Below are 12,242 nucleotides of genomic sequence, written 5' to 3'. Positions count from 1 at the left end.
ATAATGCCTCTACGCGTGTTACGGACTCGTAGAAAAAACCGAAAACCACAATACAAGCGGCCAACGTAGGTATTTCCGGATCACTTTTGTTTTTTTTTTTATTAAAAACACCGTATTCATGTGCCGTTATAATATATATGTATTAACTATAAGTAAGTAATTAAATTGAGGATTTTAAAACAGTATCCTCGCCGACGTCGCGCCGATGGTTGAAAACTTCGGAAATCTCATTGTTAATCCACAAAACTCGACACAAAAATAATTAATATTATATACGCATATGTGGGATGATGTATCGGTTATTCGTGAGTTTCGAATGTTTCAAGGAATAGCCTACACATTACCTATATTATATACAATCTATGTAAAGTGAATATAGACGAGTCTATTTAAAAAAAAAAGCGATTTACATAAATATTAATTTTTAAGTATATACCTACAATATACTGTATATAGTATATAGTATAGGTATGTTCAAATGACCCGAGTAGAACACTATGCGAAGACTTGGCATACATTATAAACATACGAAATGTATAACATTACTAACCGTCCCACGAGCGCGTTGCCCGTGACAAACATTTATTTTTTTTATAAATATATTTATTAGTTTATCCTGTGGAAAAGACCTTTCAGTGTTCCCCAAATTTTTTCAATTTCCGTGCAATTGTTTTTTCCCCTTTAAATCACATTAGGAATATTATGAACTTAAAAAAAAAATCAAGAAAATCGGTACCTATTATACGATTCAGATCTAAAAAGTCTAAGACAGCTAGTGGTCTAGAAGGTCTGTGGGGTTGATCATTTGTCTCCAATTTTTTATACACTCTTATTTTTACGATATACTCTAAGTCTATTAATAATTTCGGCTTAGTTGTTATTGAATAAATTCCACATCTTACTGTACTTAGCTAATGCACTATAATTTATAGTCGTAAGTCGTGACCGTGTACATAAGCGAGCGCGGAATTTCTTGCAGGGTATAGTCACTATAATAGTCGTACATACCTAAGTACCTATACATTACACATTAACACACACGACACACACATATTACGTAGGTATATATTATATTATTCATGTTCACACCTAAGTTATAAAAACTAATTTAAATGGGGTATCCTCCTTTGACTACATTTACCATTGTTAAAAAGTATATTATGATTGACTATCACATTATATTATTATATTGAGGTTGGGAAACTTCGCAGAGTAGCCAAGACTAGTGCCTACCACGACTACCTCGTGCGCACGCACAATGTGGTTGCGTACGACTGAGTGTAATATTATGCAAGGCAACTTATAATGCAATGAAAATTCTGATACACCGCTATACAGATAATATTATAAATTATTGTAATACTAATACTAATCGGTAGGAATTTTCATCGGTTCATTGCTTAAAATCAATTTACACACACGCACAATATAACCCATGTACCTATATTGACGGGACATTATTTCATCCGATCGAATACGCGTTCGTGCACCGGTTTTAGTTTTATTTCGAATTGCATGCATCAGTAGAGGTAGATTAAAACTAATATACCTATCAACTAAACATTAAACAAACCACAGTGTCCGAACGATAATAGAGAAATGTCTTATAAAAACGAAGCACACCGCGCTTTTACCATGAGTCACGTAAACGAATTTCTTAATCTGAAATTAATTTAAAGCAAAGAAGCATTAGGTATAGGTTCCGTAAAATATTACCGATTGTATTCGTTCGTTAAAAAAAAAACCCGAACGCGATAGCCAATGTATAAACATGTCCTTATCGGATTTTTTTATTTCGGGGGAAACTTTCATACCAGGTCCTATAAGATGGTATATTATAATAATATACAGCGCTCACCGATATGTAAATAATTGGTGAGTTTAGCAACCATTAGTATATAGTCAAAACACGACGGGTCGAATTTTTAATTAGTGCTCGTTCGTAAAATATGTTTATATGTCGCAAGCATAATACAATATGTTTTGTGAAATTTGTCATCATTTATATTCTATTTTGTACACCATGTGGGCCGTGAAGGTGTCATAAATGTATGTACGTTTTCTAATATTTGTTTCTCAAAAATCTAAAAAGCTAATCTAACTTTTTACACGTAAAAAAAGAATAACGATATACCTATTTTGGTCGCTTTTCCAATAAAATGCCAAAAGTTCATATTATATTGAATGAAAAACGCACTTAAAAGAAACCTAATATAATTATTTATATTCGTTGAATTCGTATAATGGAAAAACCGATTGCTTTTAGGAATAACTATAGTGAATTTTTTGGGTTCCCCAAAGAAAATCTTGTTACTTTTTTTACCTTCGTCGAAATAAATACACGAGCAAACGTCAGCAGTTATTATATATTCTCGCGAAAATCGCATGAAAGCAATTATTTACCTTCGGAATCACTTCAACACAAATTAAGAGGTTGACAGTTAACAAATCAAAATTTAATTGAGCTAACACCGAAGAAATATCGTTAACTTCACTGGGATCGTAAAATCGTTGTTTTAGATATTGTTTAAAATAAATGTACATAATTATAATATATATTATTTTTGCACCTTTTATAGAATATTCACGAGTATTTTTTTTTTAAATGCCCTAGTGTAATGCATAATTTTACTTAAAATGATATCCATCATTCATATTTTTATTAGTCGAAATTATTATACAAATGACGCTTCGCGGCAACGTCTAAATATTTAATTACTAACCTATGAAAAACTATTAAAGATTGCACCCTTTTCTTAACAACACAGGTCTTAAATTACTATTATACACCACACTAAAGGTCAACACATTTTTTTTTTTAGAATTTAATATAATTTATTTTTATTATTGTTCAAATAGATTTAATCTATGTATTATTATAATACAAACGAATAGCTGTCCGTTGGTAACCGCATCAAGTCTAGAACGGCTGAACCGATTTGGATCATTTTTTTTACAATTTCGTAATATTCCAAATGAGAGTCTTATGGAAACAAAAATTGGAAAAATGTCTCGGAAACTTGAAAAATTCGGGAAAAACTGAATGGCCTTTTTTCAATGAGATTTTTCTATATGGTTGCCAATGGTTGCATATTATAATATATTATAGTAGTGTTATAGTACCAAATTAGTATTTACACGATTTGTCACAGGTTACATACTTAAATACTATAATAAATTCAACTTATAATTTTGATGTTTAGTCTTTAAGTTTTTAGCCCGCGTTGGTTTATCCGAAGTTAATAGATTCATAGCTATACTGAAGTACTGGACTACAACAAATGTTATATATCAATAGATTCCTTGAAATTTGGAAGGTGTTTAGTGTTTATAGCTTATTTTTATCTCCTATAAGTAGATAAAGAATAGATCATACACCTTCAGTTCACAAAAAGAAAGAATATTTATTTTTGTTAATTTATGTTGTAAAAAACAAATCTTTGGCACGGCCAATACCTGGTGGAGCAGCTAGTATACATAATATAGGTTCATTTATCAAACTTTGCAAAACAAAATAACCACAGTTTCAGACCTATTTATGACTTATTTATAATGCAATTAGTAGGGGCATCACAGCCTTTACAGGATGCATTTTGACAATGGACTATAATAGCCACCCATTAGTACTCAAGTGATTTATTTTTCATTTCCATTTCAAAATTAATGTTTTGTCTGGTAAACTTAAGCACACTTAAGCGGATTTTCTTAACCAAGCCGAAATAAAATAATAATAAGTCATTTTGAGGTTTAAAAGTTTACGGCGCAATAATTTCTCCGAAGTCGTAAAACCTATATATATATTATACACATACCTATATTATATACAATACGCGGTGTGCAAAAAAATACGGACTTTCGAGTGATTGAACGAGTTTTAATATTTATTTTTTTCCGTTGGGTCCACGAGGAACGGCATGTTGTTGTTCGGATGTCTGTACGTTTTTAGCCAATTTGACATATTAAAATATTATATTTTCTGACAAAGAAATATATATATATATATATTATGCATTATGTAGATACTGCTGAAGCAGCTGGTGGAGGTCGGGTGGACGTCTTTATATTAAACATTTTTTTGTTGTCATTATTAAAGTTACAGTCGTATATAACGTATATTATTTACTGCGAAAACCCGCTTCGGAAAACATTAGGGAGATTTTTTGCGTTACTTGATTCGACTTCACACAAAGGACGGCCGACAAAGAAGTTTTTGCTCGGCTCCTACAGAAAACTCCAATTTATTATTGCGACTGTTGTCACGAGCGAACGGCTTTGCACAAGTACTTAGGTATAATGTGATTTTGAAACTCGAACACTATAATATTATAATTGCATATAGGTAAAACGTTATGAAATCGTAACGCCACTTATTATAAAATATAAATGTATTGCACCATGGTTGCTTTTTTACATCGATCGTTGTCATCGATTGTCTCTTTGCGGGTGGTTTAGTTTTTTTCATAGTATAATACTTATAAGTTATAACATTATGTTCACGTGATTGTACCTATATACCTATGAGTTTTTATAAGACGATATTTTGTTATTGGTAAACTCTAAACACAATACAATAAATATAATAATAGATTACTTTGTGCTACCTAGTTATTAATGTTACCGACTGAAACTCGAAGACGTTTTATATACATCATATTTAATTTTTGTCTCGACTAGAAACATAGTGTTTTATGTAGCACTCGTGGTTATCGAAAGGTAGATAACCATGGTAGTGATATTCGACATAATAGGTATAATTGTATAAAGCGCTGTCAATGGTGTATTTTTCAGGAGGCGTATCTAAATTTGAAAAATTTACGTTTTTTTTTTTAGAAAATTATGATTACACGAATAAATAATAATAACAATAATTGTTTATTTTTTGTTTATTATACCAAGCTATTATAGTAGGTAGATAACTAAAATAAACATTGTACATAGTTAAAAGCGATGGATATTATTGTTTGATAAGACTTTGGCCAATGTCAAAAGAAAAGTAAGAATAACATAATGGGCAAATAAATGTGTAGTAAATGGTTCTTATCATAAAATTCGTGATTAATATAGAAGTATAAGGACCACAAATTGTAAAAAAAACTTAAGATACATGGAAGGTAATATAATTTATTGTGAATTAATAACTATTTCTATTTACAATTATTAAGTCTGTAAATGAAATGTGAATAAGTCGTTTAACACATTGAGTGCCAGGCCAAAAATGACAAAACTGACCATTCTGACCGGGACATTTGTTTTATAATGTGTTTATCATATAAATGTGTATCATTATCAATACACACGGCACAAATAAACATATTTGTTGTGTATTGAAATTGATACACATGGCACTCAAAGTGTTAAAATATTAGTATGGAAAATTAATGGACGAGGATTTGTTTCTAAAACCCGTGTGGTCACCCATCCAGGAACTAGTGACGCCAACTGATGCTTGTCTTCAGATCACGTTTTGTGACGACTGAGGATAACCAGAATACGTAAAAATATTTTTTATAATATATTATTATATTGTAAGCCATCCCACCATGGCAGTCTTATAAAGTATTCGAATAAAGGCATTTGAATTTTTTTTTTATAATCGAATACTATTTTAAATATTTTTTTTAAAAAGTATTCAAATACGTATTCTGCATACTTTTATTTGTATTTTTTATTCATTAAAAAAATACTTTTTTCCAATCCAGAAAAATAATTTTTAATTTATGTCAAGACAATATAAATCATGAACATTTTATTCTTTGAATGAAATATAATATTGGTCCATGATATGATTATTTTTATAAACACCAATGTGTTGTTCCTGTATGACCCGTATCGACCGTATCATATGTGGTCAAAATGTATAAATAACTTATGATTACGATGTATTATTAATTATTAATTAATAAATGTTAATTACCAACCAGCAACCATTCAAAAATTGACAAAAACTAGTTGTCAAAAAAAGTATTCTAATAGTATTTTGAATATATTTTTTAAAAACTATTCGAATACGTATTATGAATACCTTAATTCTCATTTATTCGAATATGTATTCCGAATACAAAATAAAAGTATTCTTTACAAGACTGCACCATGGAAGTGCATCACTATAAGCTAGAAGCAACCTACGCATAATAATAGGTTAAGAGCGTTCAATATCCAATACGAAACGATACAAAATGACAGGATAGCGATTGCTTCGATTTACATAATATTATACATACTCAAGTGCTGTCATACCCATAGAGCCTGTGACTCCTGGATTTCTGTGTAACAATCCTTACTGCACCTGCGACCGTACATTATAATCTAATAATTAAAATAATAATTAAAATATATTGTAGTTTATAATATTTTTATTGCTGGTAAACACCTCACAGATTGTAGTGCACAAGGTAATCGAAAGGTCAAAACGATTAAATCATTGGTCTGGGTCCTCGGAAGAATGTGAAGGATATGATATTATTTTGTACGAAATTCTTGGAAAACGAATTCGTGTATATATTATTATTTTTATTTTTACCGGGGCAACAATTTGCAAAAAAAAAAAAAATGTAAAAACTGTATTTTGTAGTATACTAGTATAGTAGTATACCCTTCCACTCCCGCCCCCACCGACCATACTTAAGTGCTTGGTGCATATTATACACACACACAAGCATCATAAGATATATTATAATATATTAATATATTATACGTTTGTTGTAAATGTATAATACAAATGGTACTTTAATTTTGTATTTTATTCAAAAATCGTAATATATTTCAAAATGTCTATATAGTTCCTACTAATTGTAGCCACTATATTAAATGTATATATTATGTATAAATATAAAAATATTTTTTAAATTGTATTAATTTGTATTTATCTTACGTTTAGTAGTAAAATCAATACATTTCATCAATTATATTTTCTAAAGTTAGGTTAGGATCAAATCAGCTGTTTGAAATGATAATAATAATATGTATTGATGTTTAAAATCGATAAAAAAAAATTTTAAAGTAAAATTATTTGATCTTATAGTTTATTTTTTTAACGAAACTTTTGACCCATATGTGATTATAATTTTTACTTGATAAATTAACCATTGCAATGATTAGGTACAACTGTACGAGCAATCATTGTTTAATTTATGAGACGAATAATTTAAATATACGTGTTTAATTCAAACGTTTATGATTAAAACAAAAATTAAACATTTTTTAAGGAGTTAAAAATAGGAAATTTTCAAATTGTGTGCGTAGTAAGTGATCATTAGTGTGGGTCCCTCGTGCCTGAGTGTAAATAAAATAACGGAGAGCTCTTGCACGCGCACGTACAAGTTTTGTATAGTTAAATTTCGTAAATGTATAGGTGTTTAAGAATAAAATTTAAAAAAAGTAGACATTGATCTCAGTTATCCGAAAGTCTTATCGCAGTCTTATCGCGTTAACAGGTCCAACGGCATGATTGATAAAATATTGGTACATAATATTTTTATTTCAAATATATTGTCTGTTTGCCATTCGTTATGATTTCGCGATGACATAAAATCATTGAATATGAAAAACGGTTTTGAGCGAAGACGCATATTCCCAAGTATATTTTATGATATTATTGCTATTACAGTAATTTATTTTACTATAAGACTTTGGTAATACAGTAGGTAGGTTGAATTAATTTTTGCAAAAAAAATTGTATTTTAAAATTTCTTTAGCTGCATATATATTAGAAGTTTTAACTACCTACAAAAAATATTGTTAAATTACAACAAAATAGCTAAAATCGTTATTATTTGTTTAAATGTAAATAATTTCGTTCAAATTTGAACTTAAAATATTTATTAAAAATGCTGTATTTTTTAGATTTTTTGTTTTAGTATGAATTACTATAGTTACTAGTTAGAAACTTTGTTTTGAATTTTCAATCATTGACTCAATGATTAAATTTAAATAAACATTTAATCTTATAGATTCTAATTTCTAAGTGAAGCGATGAATGTATTTATTTTACAATGATTTGTAGTTTTTTTGTCTGTTATAACCTTTTGGGAATTTAAAAATGCTTTGATTTTCTCCTTCAACATCTTTTTTGGTAGGAAAGTGAATCTAACTTGGTACCTTAAACCACGTTACGTTTTGCGTGAAATGTCCGTTATTCATTTATTTTTTGTTTTTCTCAATGCTTTTGTGAATGGAATTTTTAATTTTGACTTCTCTAATGCACACATTTAGATTTAGTTTATCACCAGAAAAGTCACTGTGGTTAAAAATTAAAATCAAAGCACTATTTCAACTACTTATCAATGCATTTATCACTCCACTTAGAATCTAAAATACTAAATAAACATTGCGCAACTGTCGAATATTTGTAATTATTGATACCAACTATTTATTTGTTAAAAATATATCCTATATTCCTTTTTTTTTTCAAAAACGTTTTCCAAATTTCATTAACCTTACCAGCCCTCTTTCCATTGGGAATTGCTTATAATATGTTATTTTGTTTTTTTTTTATTTAACTAACTAGTTAAAAATGTAATTATAAAAATATAATTATATATAATATAGTATGTTTTATTATTAAATATTATAGCTTTGAAGAGCCCACATCCAGTATTTCAATACATAGGTATATTATTGCATCACTATGTGTACATTGCAATGTATTTCTGTTTGATTGACTTTATACTGTGAGCCGGCAAATCATCGGAGGGCATTAAAATATGTCACCGTATATTTTACGTAAGAGTGTTTGCCGAAGAAATAAACAGTATCGTCGTAAAATCAATAACTCCAATGGGCAGAGACGCACGTAGCCAGAGAATTAGAGTCTCGTGGTAACATTTTGCCTCGCAGCCTCTGCCCGGGTAATCAAAACATTATCACATATTAAAAGCAAACAAAAACCATGTAAATATTTACTGAAGCGTGCGTACACATATATAATATACGTGATCCTGCCTAATCATAAAATAAGCCCTTAACATTTTTTGAAAAGCTATTAGTCCGAACACGCATAATATTATTTAAATAAAATAAATAAAATATGTGATATCATACTAAGGGACGAAATATTATATGAAACATCGGTGGGTTTTGTAATGTAATAATACAATTCATTAATTCTATCCCAAAAAAAGCGTATTGATTTATAGTAATATTTATAAATTCTATTTCCTGCGGCAATGCGGCCATGGTTAATGAAATGGCTTATACCTATTATAGTTGAACCGTTGGCTCGGACCACCTCAATCTATATCTAATTGATTGATTAAATTATTTTAAAACATTCACTATTTTGTTCATATATTTATACTATTATTATAACAATTATCAAATAAAGTTTAATGCTTTTGAATAAATTGATGAAGATTTCGTGGTTGACTATATAAAATATTACACATTTCATATTCGGAGCGGACCGAATAGTTGGGTTACACAGGTATGTATTAATTTATCCCGGCGTTTCGAAAGAATTGAAAGTGATCTAAAAAAAATTAAACTACTTTTCATATCTAGCACAAGACTAAAAAGATTATGGTATTTATTTTAATAATTTTAGACAGGTCATTCTTAGGATTTACCTGTGCATTATATCTCCTATACTCTACAGTTTCAAAAATAAAAACCATCAGATTTATGAAGCACAACCGTTCCCATGAAATCTGATGTGGTTGACATAGTAGCTCCATTTGGCAATTGGCTGTCTTAGAAGTTAGAATAAACGCATGTCATCCCGTCCAAATGCAACTTTCAGAATTCATTGTTTTTTGAGAATTTTTTCACGTCACGTTATTCTGTATTTCTGTATAATCCAGTCCAGTTTATATAATAGCTGGCGTATTTATATTTCATTCATACAAGATTTGTATGGATAGGCACACTCAAGTTTATATCGAGACGAAAATGGGAAAATGCCGTCCCCTGTGTTTAAATCTAATTATTTCCGCAATAAAATTTGTTTTTGATCTTGTCCCTATATATAACCCACCGGGAATAATTTAGGTTTTTCTACTGCCTATATTAACTTACGATGACAATTTCAAATTTTCAAGCTTTTTCATCACGAACAAAAATGTTATCATACATAAATCAAAAATACACGTATTTTAAATAACGAAGTGCACGGGATCAGCTGTGTTAATAAAAGATATATTGTATTTGTATACTTAGCCCTTCCTCCCCCCAGCCATACGAAATTGCTCGCTACGCCATTGTCTGTAGGTATATTAAATATCTCATCTATTACCAATGTTACTATCCATACTTCAACGATACAATACTGTGTGATTAATATTGTGCACTTAAGAGGCCATAGCTTCGGAATTACTTATAGCCCAGCATACAAACTTAGATAATCGCCGATTCTCAAACATATATATTGATAAAAATAATAATACTAATCAACAAACATACCCGATTAACCAATAGCAACCAATATATAATACACTATTATTTTTTATATATATAACCAATAGCAACCATTTATAAACAAATATTTATATCGTAAATAATAATATTTTTATTTAATTTTTTTCTGGACAACCCTTATCACTTAGGGGTGTGAAAAATAGATGTTGGCCGATTCTCATACCTACTGAATATGCATAAAAAATTTCATAAAAATCGGTCAAGCCGTTTCGGTGGAGTATCAAGACTAACACTGACACGAGCATTTTATATATAAGATATATCTATCATAGTAACTACATGGTATTATAATCATAATATGAGTGGATTGGTCATAGAGTGAGTATACTTAATCTAAATTTTCATTCCTCTGCCCGGGACAGTTTTTAGGAAACAATTTTATGAAGGCATTTTTCGCATGGCCGGTAACGAAATTTGTAACAATACAATAATATTATTAAATTATGATGTTTGGATATGTAGGAAATGCTATATAAGCTGCCTACAATAACCTACTTCGTGCGTGAGATAGATTATGTTGTTTATGTGATGGTAATATAATATTTTACATTCTCACAGACACAATAACATAATATAACTAGTATAATATAATAGGTATGAGTATAACAATATTTACGACGAGTGATATAATATTTTTCCTATCGTTCGAAGAACGTAAAGAATTTTTAAACTCAACGCTACCATATAAACACACACAAACACACATCATATGAGCTTAATATGATATCCACAAACGAAATACTCTTCATTTCCGACATTTCGTACCATTATTACTACGAATAATCCCCGGTTCGTTTTCGTTATTTATTTTCGATAATCCTGTAAGAACCCTATAGGGTATACACATTATATACCTACCCTTATAATATTATACTGTGGTAGGTATATATTTATATAGTAATACACTATAGTATACAATGCGGTATTATAATATATATATATTATTATATAATATTATATAATAATATGGTGTATATTAGAATATGTTTATTCGGAAACTGTTATTAATAGGGCTCGGATTTATATGTATTTATATAACCAAACTCCAAAGTATGTATTTATACAATAAAAATATGTACATAAATATGTGCTAAAGAATTCAAAACATGTATTATCAACAACAAAAAAAAGGTGGGTAAGTGGATGTCACTCTGCTGTACAGTAAGTTACAAGTGGGTCACTGTATAATGGATAGTATTAAATTTGAATTCAATGATATAATATCACTGTATAGTGTATAAGAAAAACGATTAATTAAATTAATAATTTATTAATATTATACACATTTTTTGATTATCATCTGTAGCATACCTACCTAAAGTTTAATCAAGTTATAATATGTCGATTAGAGTAAAGGGTACTAAGTAGATTTGAATAATTAATATAAAACCTATGGGAAATATTTTTTAACGCATTCAATTTTTTTAACGCACAATACAAAAACAACTACTGAAAAGAAACTAATATGCCACCTGTGTAAATAATAATTAGTGTTCAAATGATATACGCCGCAGACAATATATGCAATTTAAACATACTACGTTAAAAACCGATTATTACACGTGGCATAGAATAAAAACTTTTCAACAAAACGATTTTGTTTTTACGATTTAATTCAAAATATACGAATAACTGGTAGTATTAGCTTATATGTATATACGTCATATTGAATACAATATTTCTATATAGACCCCTTTTGAAATTTAATTTAAATCGCTCGGATTTTTTATCATTACCCGTTGAACAATGATCGAAATTGCATAGTCAAAATATTTATTCCCAATCATTCGTTATTAGAGAAGATTATAGATTTTATATGAAAAATGCGAAAA

The sequence above is a fragment of the Acyrthosiphon pisum genome, chromosome X (assembly GCF_005508785.2).
Source record: "Acyrthosiphon pisum isolate AL4f chromosome X, pea_aphid_22Mar2018_4r6ur, whole genome shotgun sequence".
Lineage (NCBI taxonomy): Eukaryota > Metazoa > Arthropoda > Insecta > Hemiptera > Aphididae > Acyrthosiphon > Acyrthosiphon pisum.
Note: the sequence above shows the minus strand (reverse complement) of the source record.